The sequence below is a fragment of the Malaclemys terrapin genome, chromosome 11 (assembly GCF_027887155.1).
Source record: "Malaclemys terrapin pileata isolate rMalTer1 chromosome 11, rMalTer1.hap1, whole genome shotgun sequence".
NCBI classification, from domain to species: domain Eukaryota; kingdom Metazoa; phylum Chordata; order Testudines; family Emydidae; genus Malaclemys; species Malaclemys terrapin.
The window spans coordinates 11,458,395-11,473,953 of NC_071515.1; the positions used below are offsets into that span (position 1 = coordinate 11,458,395).

General features: G+C 54.2%; 1 protein-coding gene across 1 annotated transcript in view; it reads left to right on the forward strand.

Annotated features, from left to right (window-relative positions):
- Positions 1-676: 676 nt before the first annotated feature.
- LOC128845534 (zinc finger protein 271-like) overlaps positions 677-15,559 on the forward strand; it is a 46,459-nt gene continuing 31,576 nt past the window's right edge. The window contains exon 1 of the mRNA XM_054044329.1: positions 677-915. The gene's annotated coding sequence lies outside the window, so the exon portion shown is untranslated. The remainder of the gene's footprint in view (positions 916-15,559) is intronic.

Here is a 15,559-nt window from a genome sequence, read left to right on the forward strand (position 1 = left end):
CGGTGCTGACCATCCCTGAGAGGGAAAATGTCACACACCCCTGGTACTCCATGTTGTCAGACAGTGCAGATTGGTCACTTTTATCCTCTCTGCCCGCCCCCCATCCCGGGGTTTCCCCTCGCCGGCAGTGCCTGTGCCCCATTCTTACACCAGCTCCACCCCCCTCCCCCTGATTTCCCCCCGGCCCCTCTCCTGCCCCTGCTTCAAGCTGTTTCACCCTCCCGAGCATCCAGTTTGCCCCTGCACAGTCTCTGCCCATCCCCCTTCCGGGTTTGGGCCCTGGGGCCCCAGGCCAGCAAGACACGTGCCCAGCCCCGGGCAGGGGCCTCAGCAGATGTGACCGAGCAGCTGGAGGAGCCAGCCCAGCCCAGCGTGTCGGGCGCCTGCAGCAGCGCTAGGACCGGCAGGCCCCGGCCGGGGAGCGGCCCGGGTGTGCAGAAGCACTTTCCTGCCCGGCCCCAGCCCTCGCCCCCGAGGTCTCCCCCTGCCGTGCCCGGCTCGGGAGCTGATGCTGGCGAAGCCCGGGCTGCGCTGGTCCCGGGCAGAGAGAGCCCCGGTGCGGGGAGCGCTGCAGGCAGCCGGGGGGTGGTGGCTGCTGCTGCGGGACACAGGAAGGGGCTGGAGCAGCGGAGCGGGCGGGGCTGGGAGGAGGGAGCGGGCGGGCAGCGCTGGGGAGAACAAAGGGCCGAGCAGGTCCCAGGCAGTCCCGGGCCGGGGGCTGGGACATTGCAGGGCGCTGCTACCTCCCTCCGCTGGGAGCCAGGGCTGAGCAGCGGCTGCTCCCACGGGGCTGTGCCCCCGGGAGACCTTCGGTGCAGCTGCTTCTGCGCCCGGACAGAGGGGGCTTCCTCTGCGGGGCTGGGACTAGCCCCCGGGCCCGGCTCTGCCGGCATCAACTCCGGGCCGGAGACCCAGGTAACTGAGGGGCCGGGGTCAGGGCTGGGCCAGGAGCCCGGGATCTGCTCCCGCGCTGTGACTGCGCCAGCCAGGGGCTGCCCCGGGACAAGTCAGGGGGCTGTGTTGGGAAAAGACACGGCGGGGCGGGTTTGCTCTGGGGTGGGGGGAGGGAGAATTGTCAGGTGGGGGGAGGGGTGACAATATGGCGGGGGCGAAGGGAAAAGGAGGGTGGGGAGCAGAGAGACCATGTGACGTGTGGTAGATTTACCCATCTCTGCAGCCAGGACATTACAGGGAGAGGAGAAGAGCAGGTGCCCATACAGGAGGGGGAGGGGGGAATGAAATCCCCTCTGATTTTACCTCTTCCCTCTCCCAGACTGATAAAATCCTCCCCGGCTCTGCCCCATTGCTCCAGAATTAGCAAATATGGATGTAAAACCCCTGTCACTTTCCCTTCTTCTCTCTCCCATGATTGAGTTCCTCTGTTCTCTGCCACAGCTTTTGCCCCATTCTCTGCTCAGTGGAGAATTTACAATCTCCTCAGATTTGGGGGGGTTTCCCGCCCATTTTATCTACAGCAATTTGTCCTTGTTTAGGGGGGAAATTGTTGCCACGAGTCATTTGCCAAGTAGGAATGGGGTGGTGGGTGCAGTTTGGGCGAGCCATGAGGTACAGCTGCCTCTGGGGTGGGAGCCAGCAGCAGGGCAGGGAGGGGAGGCTGCCCAGCCCAGCTGCTTCCCATTCTCCCCCACCCCAGACCCCTTCAGCCACTAGCTGCTAGTCCCATTGCCAGGCCCCACTGCCCATCCCCTGTGGCCTTTTGGCTCCTCCACCCTCCCTGCTCCTGTTAAAGCAGCACTGCGCAGGGCTCCCTGCCCCTGTGAATGTCAGGCAAGGGGAACCCATCACTTTGTGCTGTTTGTTGTACATTGCTGTATAATCCCCTAATGGGACACTCACCTCTGGAGGATCTCGGAGCAGCAGGGTGCAGCATCCCAGACCTTTTCTCCTCCTGGTGTTCCCTGCAGGCCGCCGGCCAGCTTGGTGGGAATTCCATCGTCGGGCCTCTGGCCAAAGTCCCAGAGTCTTAATGAACCCTTGCCAGGGTATTAAGAGTCCAACAAAGAAGTAGTCTACTTCTCCTTGCTAGGGCCTTCAGCCCCAGCTCTGGGCCCTTCAAATTCAGTCCTTTGTTCAGGCTCCCAAAGGAGGCCTGTCCCCTTTTGGGGATTTACACCACTTTACCTGTTGCCAGGGGAACCCTGGCCCAACCATTATCCCAGGTTTCAACCCAAGGACCCTATACACAGCAGCCATGTATTGCTCACTCCAATCCATCACTTCTATTTCCCTGGGCCTCTTCCTATGGGACCCTTCTTTCTGCTTCCCTATCACAGGGACACCATCCTCAGGTGGTTCTTTCTCACCACGCCAGGGAAGAGTCCCCTTGCTTTACTTTTCTGGTCCCAGCCATGGACTGACTGACTTGCTGTGCCCCTGCAGCTCCTTTTATCTGAGCCTGCTGGGCTCTGAGTGGCTGCTTCTGTGAGGCATGTGTAGGCACTAGGCAGGCCCAGAGGACCCACCTTCGCCGCTTCCTGGAGCAGGATGTAGTAAGATCATGGGGGTCTCCTGTAGGGAGCTGCAGAGGTCAGATCCACCGACAGATCCCTTTAAACGTTCTTCCTCAGGTTCTTCTCACTCACCAGACCAGAGGCTTTAATCCTTTGGTCTCAGCCAGGGAGTCCCCTGCTGTTCCCCTGTAGCCGCTTTCTGCACCTGCTGGGCTCTGAGTGGCTGCTTCTCTGAGACCTGTGTAGGCACTAGGCAGGCCCAGAGGACCCACTGCTTCCTGGGGTGGGGTGTAGTACGATCTTGGGTGTCTCCTGTAGCGAGCTGCAAATGCCAGATCCCCCCACAAATCCCTTCAAACATTCTCACTTTTCCCTTCAGTTCTTCAGTATCGACATGCAGTCTCAGATGTTGGTGTTCTCCTCTTATACACCTCTACCCCGATATAATGCTGTCCTCAGGAGACAAAAAATCTCACCGTGTTATAGGTGAGACTGCGTTATATTGAAGTTGCTTTGGCCCTCCCTGTTCCCTAATCACCCCCAGGACTCCACTCCCTACCCAACCCCTCTGCTCCCTGTCCCCTATCCAATCTCCCCACCCCCCACCTGACAGGCACTCACCTGCGGCGGGAAGCGGAGCGCCGCAGCTGGGAGCTGGCAGAGTGGAGCTGGCTGGGGCCGGGCTGCTCCGCTTCCCACCGCCGGTGAGTGCGGGGAGGTTGGGGAAAGGATGCCCCCTACTTACCTGCGGCGGGAAGCAGAGAGCTGCGGCTGGGAGGTGGCAGAGTAGAGTGGGCTGGAGCCGGGCTGCTCCGCTTCCGCTGCTACCAGTGAGTGCGGGGGGATCCTTTCCCCCAAGCCCCCTTCCCCGAGCGACATAGCTGGGGCCAGGGCGAGGGAAGCGGAGTGGGCTGCTCCTGGCCCCCCGCTAATCCCCAGGGCCACTCTGGGACTGCGGGGCCCCCAAAAGTACCCCCCCAGCTTCTGCCTCCCAGATCCTGGAGTGGGGAGCCCCTGACTGCCCCTGAGACTCTCTGCCCCTTATCCAACCCCTCGGCCCTGGCCCGGCCCGGCCCGACCCGGCACCCTTAACACGCTGCTCAGAACAGTGTGTCAGAGCTTCGCCTTGTATGTGAACCCGTGTTATATTGGGTCGCGTTATATCGGGGTAGAGGTGTATTAGGAAATGTTTTTACCTCATTTTCTCCTCAGTTCTAAAATATTGACAGAAAATTCCTGAACATTTTTCCCCATTTTCTCTCTCGTTATCTATGATTTATTATCCCCTGAGATTTTTCTCCATCTGATCATCTGATATTAACATCAAATCTCAGACGTTGTCCTTTTCTTAAATTTTTAAATATTGATGGATATAAAATCCTTGCACATTTTGCCCTTTCTCTCCCCAATTATCAAATATTGACATGAAATCCAGAGATTTTACCTCTTTACCTTGTATCAACTATTGATATAAAATCCCTCAGACTTTTCCACTTTCCTCCAATTTGTGACAAATTCCTCATATTTGCTCCCTTTTCTTTTTAGTTACTGAGAACACTGATGTCCCATTTCAGATTTTGCCATTTCCCATTACAGCGGACCCTCGCTAGAACGCGCGTCTATCTAGCGCAAATTCGCTTATAGCGAGGACCGCACATGGATCCCAAATTTAATTACCTTCATTGGAATCCATGGTAATGTGGTTCCTGCTGTACGCAGCACCGCGCATGGATCCAAAACCCCGCATTCTGGTGAGGGTCCAGTGTAATTATAAATGATTGATTTTAAAAAAATCCTTTTAGACTTTGAGGTGTTCTCCATATTTTTCAGACCCTGCTCCTGTTTGGAGGGAACTTGATGCCATGAGTCATTCTCCATAGTGGAGGTTGCAGAGGGGTTAAATTTCCCAGTGATCAACTTTCCCCCCTCACATTTGAGAATCATTTGTTTTCCCCCTTTATCTCCATTAAAATCCACAGGGTTGCTGATCAGAGTGACTTGCCCCATTTCAGATACATATCCCAGGCAGGGCCTCACACTATCTGGGCCTCACACAATCTGGTGTCTCCCAGACCCGAACTGACTTTTCCTTTCCCCTGATGGTGCGAGACAAGGGGTTCACTCCCCTCAGGGGGCTGCTCTCTGTGTGGATGCGTCCCTGTTCCTCTGGGCATTGCCCAGAGCGGCTGAGACGCTCCATCCTCCTGTACTAACTCCTCACATTTCGATAGCTGCTTTCACCAGAAGGATCCCCAGAACCCGTGATGAACGGTCACCATGAGGGGTCTCTTCCTACAGTGCTGAGACCCAGCCACTTCTGGGCTGGAGATACCTTCATTAAAGCCTCCTCCGTGCCCAGTCCAGGCAGGTACTTCCTCCAGTGGCTGGAACTAGCCCCCCCAGGCTCTGCCAACCCCAACTGCTGAGCCGGAGACTCGAGGTGACTGAGAGAGACCCTGGGGATGGTCAGAAAAGTGACTGCACAAATGTCACCAGGAGCCTCGGATCTCACAGCCCCTGGGAATCTGCTATTTGTTGTTAATGCACCTGTGGGCGGGATCCGAGCTGCCTTAACAGCACTGAAGCCACTGATCTCCTGCCAGGATCTGCCCAGTGGTAAAACTGGGGATTGAGGAGGGGAAGAGACCGGCTCTGTGGGGTTCCCCTTTGTGTGTCTGGGGCGTGGAGGTGCCAGGCAGGGAAGGGTGGGGGAAGGAAAGAGATGGAGGGGGGAGACACTGTGAGTTGGGAGCAGTCAGGAAATTGGGGTGTGGAGGGTGATAGCTTGAAATCCCCTCTGATTTTGCCACTTCCCTCTGAAAGATTTATAAAATCCTCTCCCAATTCTGTGGCATTTCTCTTTAATTATCAAATATGGATATAAAATCTGTCAATATTTCAATCTTTTCTCTCAAATTATTTATAATTTCTCCATTCAGCTTTTGTCCCATTTTTTCTCTGGTGTCAATTTAAAATCTCCTCAGATTTGGGGTGTTTCCTACCCCTTGTATCTGCAGTGCTTTGTCCTTGTTTGGTAGGGAATTATTGCCCTGAGCCATTCCCCAGCTTGCCCATTCTCTACTGGAAATAGGGCATGGAAGGGGCACATGAAGGGGAGGGAGAAGCAAATCTCCCACATGGAGACTGCCCAGCCCCAGGTTACCTAGTCCCAGCTGCTGCCCCACGCCATGACCCAACCCTGCTCTCCCCACCCCCACTGCCAGTCATCCGCTGCTGCTACCCCCTCCCACTGCCAGGGAACCTCCCAGCTCCATCCCCCTTTCTTTCCTTTCTTCAAGTTGCCTTGTCTGGGTGTGGGAATGGCAGGAGGGGCGGGGAACCGTTGTTTTGTTTGTTTATTCAACATCCGTATTCACTGACAACTTCATTAATGAAGCGCTAAGGGTGCCCAGTGCTGTCTTGAGCCCTTCCAGCATGTCGAGTTCTTCAATACTCAAACCTCTCAAAAGTAGGAAATCCAGAGTGAGGGTCCGTGCCAGTGCAACCTTAACTCTGCCCCCTTGGAGTTGGCAATAACCACTGGGAGTTATCCACAAGCACTCCAACTGCATTCACTGGGCTACGTGAAGCTGTAGTGAATGGCAGAGGCATTAGTTGGAGCAGTTGGGTAGAGGTGTGATTGTGAGGTGAGGAAATCTGGGGATTAATTTGAGGATTGGCGCAGAGCTGTGGTTGTGACATGAGGAGCTGTGGGTCTGAGTTTCCCATGGCCTGATCAAGGGGAAGAGGTGCATATGTACCTTGAGCATCCAGTCTGTATCATTTGCACACTGAGTTGTGTAGTTTGTGTCAGCACAGGGGTCTCCCTGCCATGGGGACTGTCAGGAGTGAGGTGGGATAGGAGAGCTGTCTGTGTGTTTAATGATGGATAAGTGAAAGAGTGTTGGAGGAAAATCCAGTGACTGTTCCTGTAAGCTGCGCTGTTGGGTGGCTGCCCAGGAGTGATTCAAGTGCAGTTGATTAGCAGAGCCACGCACATGCAGCTGGCAGCGTGTGTTCAGGTGCCCCTCGCCCCCACTGCTTTGCAGCCACATTGCTCCTGCAGCTGCTACTGGGACCATCCTGCTGGCTATGCAGAGCGGGGGGTGGAGAGGGAATTGATGTCATGGGGGCCCCCCTCCCCCAGCCCCAGTACTCCATCTCTGCAAAGCAGGGTAGAAGAACAGAACTTGCAGCAGCTCTGAGGTCTAAACAAGCCTTCGGGTGTGTGAGTGCCTTAAGAAACAGCGCATGGTCTCTCAGAGACTTCCCCAGTAGCCAGCACACTGTGTGTGTGTGTGTGTGTGTCTCTCTCTCTCTCTCACACACACACATGAGTCTACCCCTGCCTATGTACCCCATCTCCGCAGAGTGGGGCAGGGGGCACATGGTTCAGGAGGAGGAGAGCTTTCAGTGAGTGCCTTAAAGAGACAGCAGATGGGCGTCTCTCAGAAACTTCCCCAGCAGCCAGCACAAATAAAGTATCTGTGTGTGTGTCACACACACACACACATACAGTCTCTGTGTGTGTCACACATCTCCCAATACTATTGTTGTTGTTGGTACTTCTTGGTACTTCCTGCAATACATATACATTCTCTGTAATTTTATTCTTTCAAAGTTCGGTTATTTTAGTTTTTTGACTGGTCTGTGCATTTCATAATTTTTATTTCTCTCTTACACTTAAATTTAATTTGTTGAGTAGTGAGTACTAAAATGCCTAACTTGTCCTGGCTGGAGTAATTATCCCTATTGGTAACTTTTAAAAAATATATACTATATCAAGGTTTTTGTTTCTGCTGGTGGCGCACATTACCTTGGTGCACATAACAAAATTTATTCCACACGCCGGTGGAAAAAATTAAACAGAACATTGCCTGAGACTAATGGAGATGGGGCTGCTCAGTGTAACAAGTGTGGGATTGTTTCTGGGGAGCAGGCTTTGTGTCTGAGTGTAGAAGAGCTGTAGGTAGGTCCTGTTCAGTGCAGCTCACCTAAAACCAGATTCTGTCTCCGCAAAGGGGAGGTGTTTGTGCTGCAGCTGTTGTGAGCCCTATTACCTGAGTGGTATGTGGCATTCGTGCTGCGGAGTGGAGCTAATGCTGCTAGTGTTGCGGCTCTTAGAGCTCCAATGTTGGGTACAGTAGCAGAAAGGGCAGCGTGTGGGTTCAGCAGATCTCGATGTTGTTCGTAAGGGTGTTGCCAGCACAGAGTGCCCGAGGACAGCAACAGCGGGTTCGTTGCCCGGTGTGCTTCGCGTCAATAAACACACCAGGGTGGAGAAACAAACAAAGTTTATTTGGGATCCCAAAGCGGTGCAAGGAGACTGGCACGTCTGAAATCAAGCACACCAACAGAAACAGTTTTTCTTCTTTTATACATTTTGCAGTTAAGCCTCACCCCCGCCCTCCTCCCTTCCTCCCCCTCTACCCCTCCCTTCCCTGGTAACAGTTACTAAGCAAATAACGATTACATTTAAGCAGTTAAGTCATTCTTGGCAGCTATAAGCCTAGCTTGTTAGTAACTTCTTTAAACCGTTATCTTGTCCTTTTTCCCTTCAGCCAGAAACTTGCAGTCCTCATTATTACCGCTTGATACCGGTGTGAGCAGGGGGTTGCACACAGATAACTGGTTGCTTACATATTCCAATTGCACCTGGCTTTTGAGGTTGATTAGAGTTTAAACATGGAAGAAGTTTGGTTCATATAAGCCTAGTGCAGGAAGGCTTCATTGACACTTTGTGGCCTTCCACCTTCCCAAGTTACCTAGGGTGAGGCCTAGTGACGTCAACAAGGGCCACAGGCTCAGTTCAGTGGCGAAGGCGCTTGGCCAGGTTTACTGTTGACAAAGCACAGCACTACAGGATACTTCTACATGGAACTAAGGAAAACCTACATTTCATATATTAGTTAGGGGACAGGATTAGAAGCAGAGTTATCATTTCTGTTGCTTAGCAACCATATCTGCAAAAAAGCTAAGAGTCTCTTCAGCTGTTGCATTCCTGAAGCGTTAGAATAGTTACTTTACTGGACTTATTTAAGTAAAGTTACCACCTTAAGTATTTTAGTGATGTTTTTAGTTGCTCTGTTTCTTCCTGCGACAGGGGTTTCTGTAATAACTCTAACTTTGAAAACAAAGAGGGCAGAAGCAAGGAGAGAGCAGGTGGAGCGCAATATAGGAAGGGAGGGAGACATGAGCCAAGAGAGGTTAATTAACTGTGTGTGGTCATTTTAAAGTACAGACAGCAGCAGTGAGCTTGGCAAACTGAGAGAGGATATAAAGGAAAACTTAACCAGTATATGAAAATATTTGAGCAAAAAGGTTCTATAATTAGCTCTGTGTGGGGAGTGGGGCTCCGTGGGTTAAAGCAGAGGGCTGGAAACCTGTATCCCTGGTTTTGTTCCTGGTTCTGGGAGGAGAGTGGGGGTTGCTACCTGCTTCCACAAAACTTGAATTTGTTCTCCCAGTGCCTGTTTTGTCTGCATGCCAAATGGATTGCTGGGGTTACCTGCTGCAGTTAGCCATTTCTGGGGAACTCCATGCATATTTTAAAGATTTTTAGCCTGTGTTTACCAGCCTAAATTTTTTCCTTTTGCTGGCTGCGTTTTTTCTGACGATGCATTATTTCCTGGTGTTGGCCCACGTTATCTAGGTGTTTTACTTTGAAATCCTTTTTTAGCCACTCTCCTGTGATCAAAAGCAGCCCATGTTGCCTAATGTGCTCTGTGACCTATTTCATTTCCTCCTCCATTTGCTTTACCAATCTAGAGAAAGTATTGTTTGCTACTTCTCCCTCCTGTGTGCTTACTTCTCTCATTCTGACAAGGCACCAGTCTGGGTTTCAGTTTCACTGGAACATAGCTCTCATCATGCGGTGGTGGTTGCAGTGTGATGGCCCCTACGCATGGGCTGCTTAGTGGCTCTTGGTTTGGGTCATTCTACATATCCCCATTCCATCCCAGGTTCCATCCCTTAATTTTGCTCGGGCCACCCGTCTCCATTTCTGTTCCCACCCATCAGGCACTATCTAAGGGGCAAAAGAAAATGCAGGCCTGTTATTTACCAGGCTGCATGTGGCAATAGACTATATCGGTAAGGGATGCAAGGAGAGTATGGGTCATGATGCAAACTGCAGACACACACACACACACACACACACACACAACTAAAATTAATCAATTTAAAGTTTTATTGGGGATAATTACAAGGGGTAAGGGAGCAGCGTTTGATTAGCTAATAGAGTTAATGAAACTTAAAACACACAATGACTAAAATATCTACTAACAATATTTATAAACAAAGATGCAGCATTTAGTAATAACTGATACTTACAAATACAAACCAACGCATAACGACTGGCAAACGTAGAAACACGTGAGCTGAGAGAGAGGCTTCGAGGTGATCAGGCTTGGTTACGGGTGTACACAGGATACACAGGATTCGTTTTTCTTTCTCCTCTCCCTGCCTGCACATGGCAGGCAGGCCCATAAGGTACCAACTATGACATCACAGAAGTGTCATAGGGGACGGGGCCCAAAACCTGTTTGTGTTCGTTTCTGATTGGCACAAGCAAAGTTTACACCAAGTAGGGGAGCAGGTGCCTCAAAGTCTGGCTTCGCCCCCAAAAGGTGAGGAAATGCATATTGTTTTAGAATGCATGCAACACTGAATGACAAAAGAAGAGGCCAGGGCAATACCGGTATGGGCAAGTTTTACAGGATGCAGACAAGAACTCATCTCAACAGGTTTGGGTCATTCTACATATCCCCATTCCATCCGAGGTTCCATCCCTTAATTTTGCTCGGGCCACCCGTCTCCATTTCTGTTCCCACCCATCAGGCACTATCTAAGTACCCGGAACCTGTTGTTGCTCACCAAGATGGATAGTAGGGGCCGGCAATTCTCTTTTTTGCAGATTCTCTACAGCTGTTTCCAATTTTCTATTCTGTTTCTCTGCTTGCTGTGACATATCATATGTCTGGATTGCTTGCTGCCCTGCCAGCAGAGCTGGTGCTTTCACGGGCTCTGTTGCTTCTGTTGCTTCTTTTATCTCTTTTTTTTGTTTCTGTTACTTGCCCTGCCAATTTTGTTGTTCGTTGTCTTAGCCATCTAACAGCCATGGCCAGAGTTTGCAATATTCTACGTTTCTTACTATTCTTCTTCTTCAAGGCTACAGTCTCTGACATTGTCTTACAAATTTCAATCTGTGTTTCCCCACTTTCTTTTTTGACCTCATATGGACCGCCTCTATTTGTTACCAGGTGTATCCAAACCTTATCAGACTCTGGGGGAATCTGTAGCTGGGGGATGGGAGGATTTGCTAGCTTGGAGCTTTCTGCCATCTTAGGTTGTGAACCCTAGAGCGGGCAGCTCACCACTTATCAAATCAGCAGTTGGGTCACTAGTGTTGTTAGTGCCGCGGAGTGGTGCTGGCACTGCAGAGTTGTCAGTGCTGCTAGTGCTGCCGTTCTTGGCGCTCCAGGGTTCTCTGCACTATCAGGGAATGCAGGTTGCTGATTCTGCAGACATCAGTGCTCTTCATTAAGAGAGGCCACAGGGTTAGCTCAGTGGCAATGGCTATCAGCCAGGTTTATTGTTATCAAAACACAGTACCAGTGCCCCATAGGAGCTACAGGCACACTAACACAGGTATGTCCCCAACAAGGTACCAGTTCAATCACCATAACATGACACTGTCCCCTAGACCAGTACAAAGATGCCTCTCCTATGACTTCTCCTTTTGTACATGGATACAAACAAGTTATGTATTATGCTCCAGATGCTATTAGTTAGCACCCTAATCCTTGTACCTGCTGGTTCAAACAAAACATCTTTATGCATTATTATGTCATCCCCTCCTTATCTTAGGAGGGGTTGGTGCATTCCTGTACCATGTCCTGGGAATTTGTTTACATAGTTAGATGAGAACTTTGGGTGTTCTTGTACCATCTTCTGAGATCAGGATTGTGCTTATGAGGTGTTAGCTAATACCTAGTGTGTTGCTATTCTGCCAAGGCCAGGTCTGTTCTGATCCACAGCCTTTGGTCCATACTGTTAGTTATGCCTAGGTTTCCAGCTGGGCATTTGTCCTGTTTGCTCTTGTCAACTAATCACTAGTTGGCAAGAGTAAATGGGACAAATGCCCCGTTTTGCCAAAAAGGGGCTTGGGGAGGGTGAGTGGCTGGGCTTGGGCCAGCCCTGCATGGAGGAGGAGGGGGGCTTGGGCAAGTGGCTTGGGACAGCTCAGCGCAGGGTGAGGTAGAGACTCAGGCCACTTCTGTGCGGGGGAGGAAGGAGGGTGGAAGGGACTCGAGCCAGCTCAGTGCAGGGAGGGGAGGGAGAGGGAGCTCGGGCTGGCTCCATGCAGGAGGACGGGGGAGAAGGGAGAGGGGGCTCAGGCCAGCTCCATGTAGAAGGGCAAGGGAAAAGGGAGCAGGGGATCAGGCCAGCTCCGTGCAGGGGGAAAGGGGGGGAGGGAGAGGGGGCTTGGGGCAGGTCTATGCAGGGGAAAGGGGGCTTGGGGCAGGTCTGTGCACGGGAAAGTGGGCTTGGGGCAGCTCCATGCAGCGGGGTGGATGGGAAGGGAGAGGGGTCTCGGGCCAGCTCTGTGCAGCAGGGAGGGAAAGGGAAAGGGGGTTTGGGCCAGCTCAGTCCAGGGGACCGAGGGAGAAGGGGCTCGGGCTGGCTCTATGCGGGGGGGGGGGGCGAGGAGAAGGGGCTTGGGTTGGCTTCGTGCAGGGGGGCGGGGGAAAGGGAGAGGGGGCTCGGGCTGGCTCTGTGCAGCGGGGCATGGGAGAAAATGAGAGGGGGCCCGGGCCGGCTCCATGCAGGGGGGTGGAGGCAGGGCCGGTGTAACCACTAGGTGAACTAGGCGGCCGCCTAGGGTGCAAAGATTTGGGGGCGCCAAAAAATGGTGCCCAAAAATTTTTTTTACACTACAGTAGAGTCACATCTTATGTGGGAGTTAGGTTCTAAGGTCAGTGCATAAGAGGAAAATCGCATATAGTGAAAATTACCATAAAGTACACACAGTATAGACTGTATATACTAGAACAGGGGTTCTCAACCTACGGCATGCGTGCCAAAGGTGGCATGCAAGCCAATTTTTTTTTTTAATGGCAGGCTGCGGGTCCCGGCCGCTGCTGAGCCCGCTGCTGGCCTGGGGTTCCGTTCACTCAGCCGGCAGCAGGCTGAGTGGGGCCGGCAGCGGACTGAGCGGGCCAGCTGCCGGCTCCTGCCTGCTGAGGTCCCAGCTGCCAGCTCCGCTCAGCCCGCTGTCAGCTGGGGTCTCAGCCAGCAGCTCCACTCAGCCTCCTCCCGGCCTGGGTGAACGGTCTGTGGTTCTGTTCACTCAGGGTTCCGTCCGCCAGCCTGGGGTTCCGTTCAACCAGGCCGGCAGCAGGCTGAGCGGAGCCGGCGGCTGGGACACTGGCTGGCAGCGGGCTGAGCCCGCTGCCGGTTTGGGGTTCCGTCCGCCGGCTCCTGCCAGCCAGGGTCTCGGCCGCTGGCCCACTCAGCCCCCTGCCAGCCCCGCTCAGCCTGCTGCCAGGTTAGTGAACAGATCCCCAGGCCAGCAGCAGGCTCAGCAGTGGCCGGGACCCGCAGCCTGCCATTTAAAAAAAATCAGCTTGCGTGCTACCTTTGGCACACGTGCATAGGTTGAGGACCCCTGTTCTAATGTATACTGTACTGTATGGTAATTTTCACTATATGTGATTTTCATCTAACGCACTGACCTTTGAACCTAACCCCCGCGATGCTCCGGGGGGCAGGTGCGCAAGGTGGAAGTTTTGCCTAGGGTGCAAAATATCCTTGCACCGGCCCTGGGTGGAGGGGAAGAGAGAGGGGGCTCAGGCTAGCTCAGTGCAGGGAAGCGGTGGGGAGAAGGGACAGGAGGCTTGGGCTGGCTCCATGCAGGGGGGAGAAGGGATGGGGCTTGAGCCAGCTCTGTGTGGGGGGGGAAGGGAGAGGGTTCGCCTCAGCTCCATGCAGGGGGGGAGAAGGGACAGGGGGCTTGTGCCAGCTCCGTGCAGGGGGATGGGGGGAAAGGGAGGAAGCTCCGGCCAGCTTGGGTTGGGGGGAGAAGGGAGAGGGGGCTTGGGCCGGCTCTGTGCAGGTGGGCGGGGAGGGGAAAGAGGGGGCTCAGGCTGGCTCTGTGCAGGGAGGTAAGGGAGAAGGAGCTCAGGCTGGCTCCAAGCGGGGTGGGAAGGGAAATGAGGCTCAGGCCAGCTCCGTGCAGGGGGACGGGGGGGAAGGGAGGGAGCTCCGGCCAACTTGGGTTGGGGGGAGAAGGGAGAGGGGGCTTGGGCCGGCTCTGTGCAGGTGGGCGGGGAGGGGAAAGAGGGGGCTCAGGCCGGCTCTATGCAGGGAGGTAAGGGAGAAGGAGCTCAGGCTGGCTCCAAGCCAGGTGGGAAGGGAAATGAGGCTCAGGCCAGCTCCGTGCAGGGGGGTAGGGGGGGGAAAGGGAGATGGGGCTTGGGCTGGCTCTATGCAAGGGAGAAGGGATAGGGGCTTCGGGCCAGCTCCGAACAGGGGCGCGGATGTCACGGAGTCACCAGGCAATGCTCTGGAACTACTCCGTATGAAGGCAGTCAGGACTCTGACTGAGCATACTGTCTCCAGGGCAAGACACTTACACAGCTCAACCTTCCTGGGTCTGATCTTGAAGCATTCAACATCCCCTTTTCACACTGCGCGCTTCCCACAGCGAGTCCGCACAGGCTCCTCCTGCACCCCAACTCCGCAGTCAGATGTTACTCTCAGCCAGCCGGTAAAACGGAAGGTTTATTAGATGACAGGAACACAGTCTAAAACAGAGCTTGTAGGTACAGAAAACAGGACCCCTCAGTGAGGTCCAACTTGGGGTTGGGGAGCCCAGACCCAGGTTCTGGGCTTCTCCCCATCTCCCTAGCCAGTTGCACACTGACACTCCCTCCAGCCCCTCTTCTGGCCTTTGCCTCTTTTCTGGGCAAGGAGGCCACCTGATCTCTTTGTTCTCCAACACTTTCAGTTGGCACCTTGCAGGGGAGGGGCCCAGGCTATCAGTTGCCAGGAGACAGGGTGTCAGCCATTCTCTGTGCGGACCATCACATTGGCCCTCTAGGACTCTGCAACAATCACACACCCTTATCCTACCACCTCGATTCTTAAAAAATGCATAGGGGAAACCGAGGCACCCACACAGTATTCAGAGAAAACATTCCCACTTTGTCACAGCAGATGAGAAGGGAGAGGGGGTTCGGGCCAGCTCCATGCAATGGGACAGGGGGCTTGGGCTGTCTCCATGTGGGGGTGGGGGCGAAGAGGGGGAGAAGGCCTGCTTTGTGCGGGGGAGAAGGGAGAGGGGACTCATGCCGGCTCCATGCAAGGGGAAGGGAGATGGGGATTGGGCCAGCTCCGTGCAGGGGGGTGCAGGTGAAAGTTAGACGGGGTTCGGGCCAGCTCCATGCAGGAGGGCTGGAGGAGAAGGGGCTCAGGCCAGCTCCTTGCAGGGGGACGGGGGAGAGAGAGAGGGGGCTTGGGGCAGGTCTGTGCACGGGAAAGGGGGCATGGGGCAGCTCCATGCAGCAGGGTGGATGGGAAAGGAGAGGGGTCTCAGGCCAGCTCCATGCAGCAAGGAGGGAAAGGGAAAGGGGGTTTGGGCCAGTTCAGTCCAGGGGGCAGAGGAGAAGGGTCTTGGGCCAGCTCCATGCAGGGGGGAGGAAAGGTGAGAGGGGGTTCATGCCAGCTCCGTGCAGTGGGGGGAAGGGAGAGGAGGCTTGGGCCAGCTTCGTACAGGAGGGCTGAGGGAGAGGGGGTTTGGGGCAGCTCCATGCATGGGCCAGGGGGGAAAGGGAGAGGGGACTCGGGCCGGCTCTGTGCAGGGGGGTAAGGGAGAGAGGGCTCAGGCCAGCTCTGAGAAGGGGGTGCGGGAATAGACAGAGAGTTTGGGCCCGCTTTGTGCGGGGGTGGGGAGGAAGGGAGAGGGGGTTCGGGCCATCTCCTTGCAGGGGGGCAGTGGGGGAAGGGAAAGGGGGTTCAGGCCAGCTCAGTGCATGGGGGGATGGAGAGGGGGCTCGGGCTGGCTCAGGGTGGGGGGGGAGAAGGGA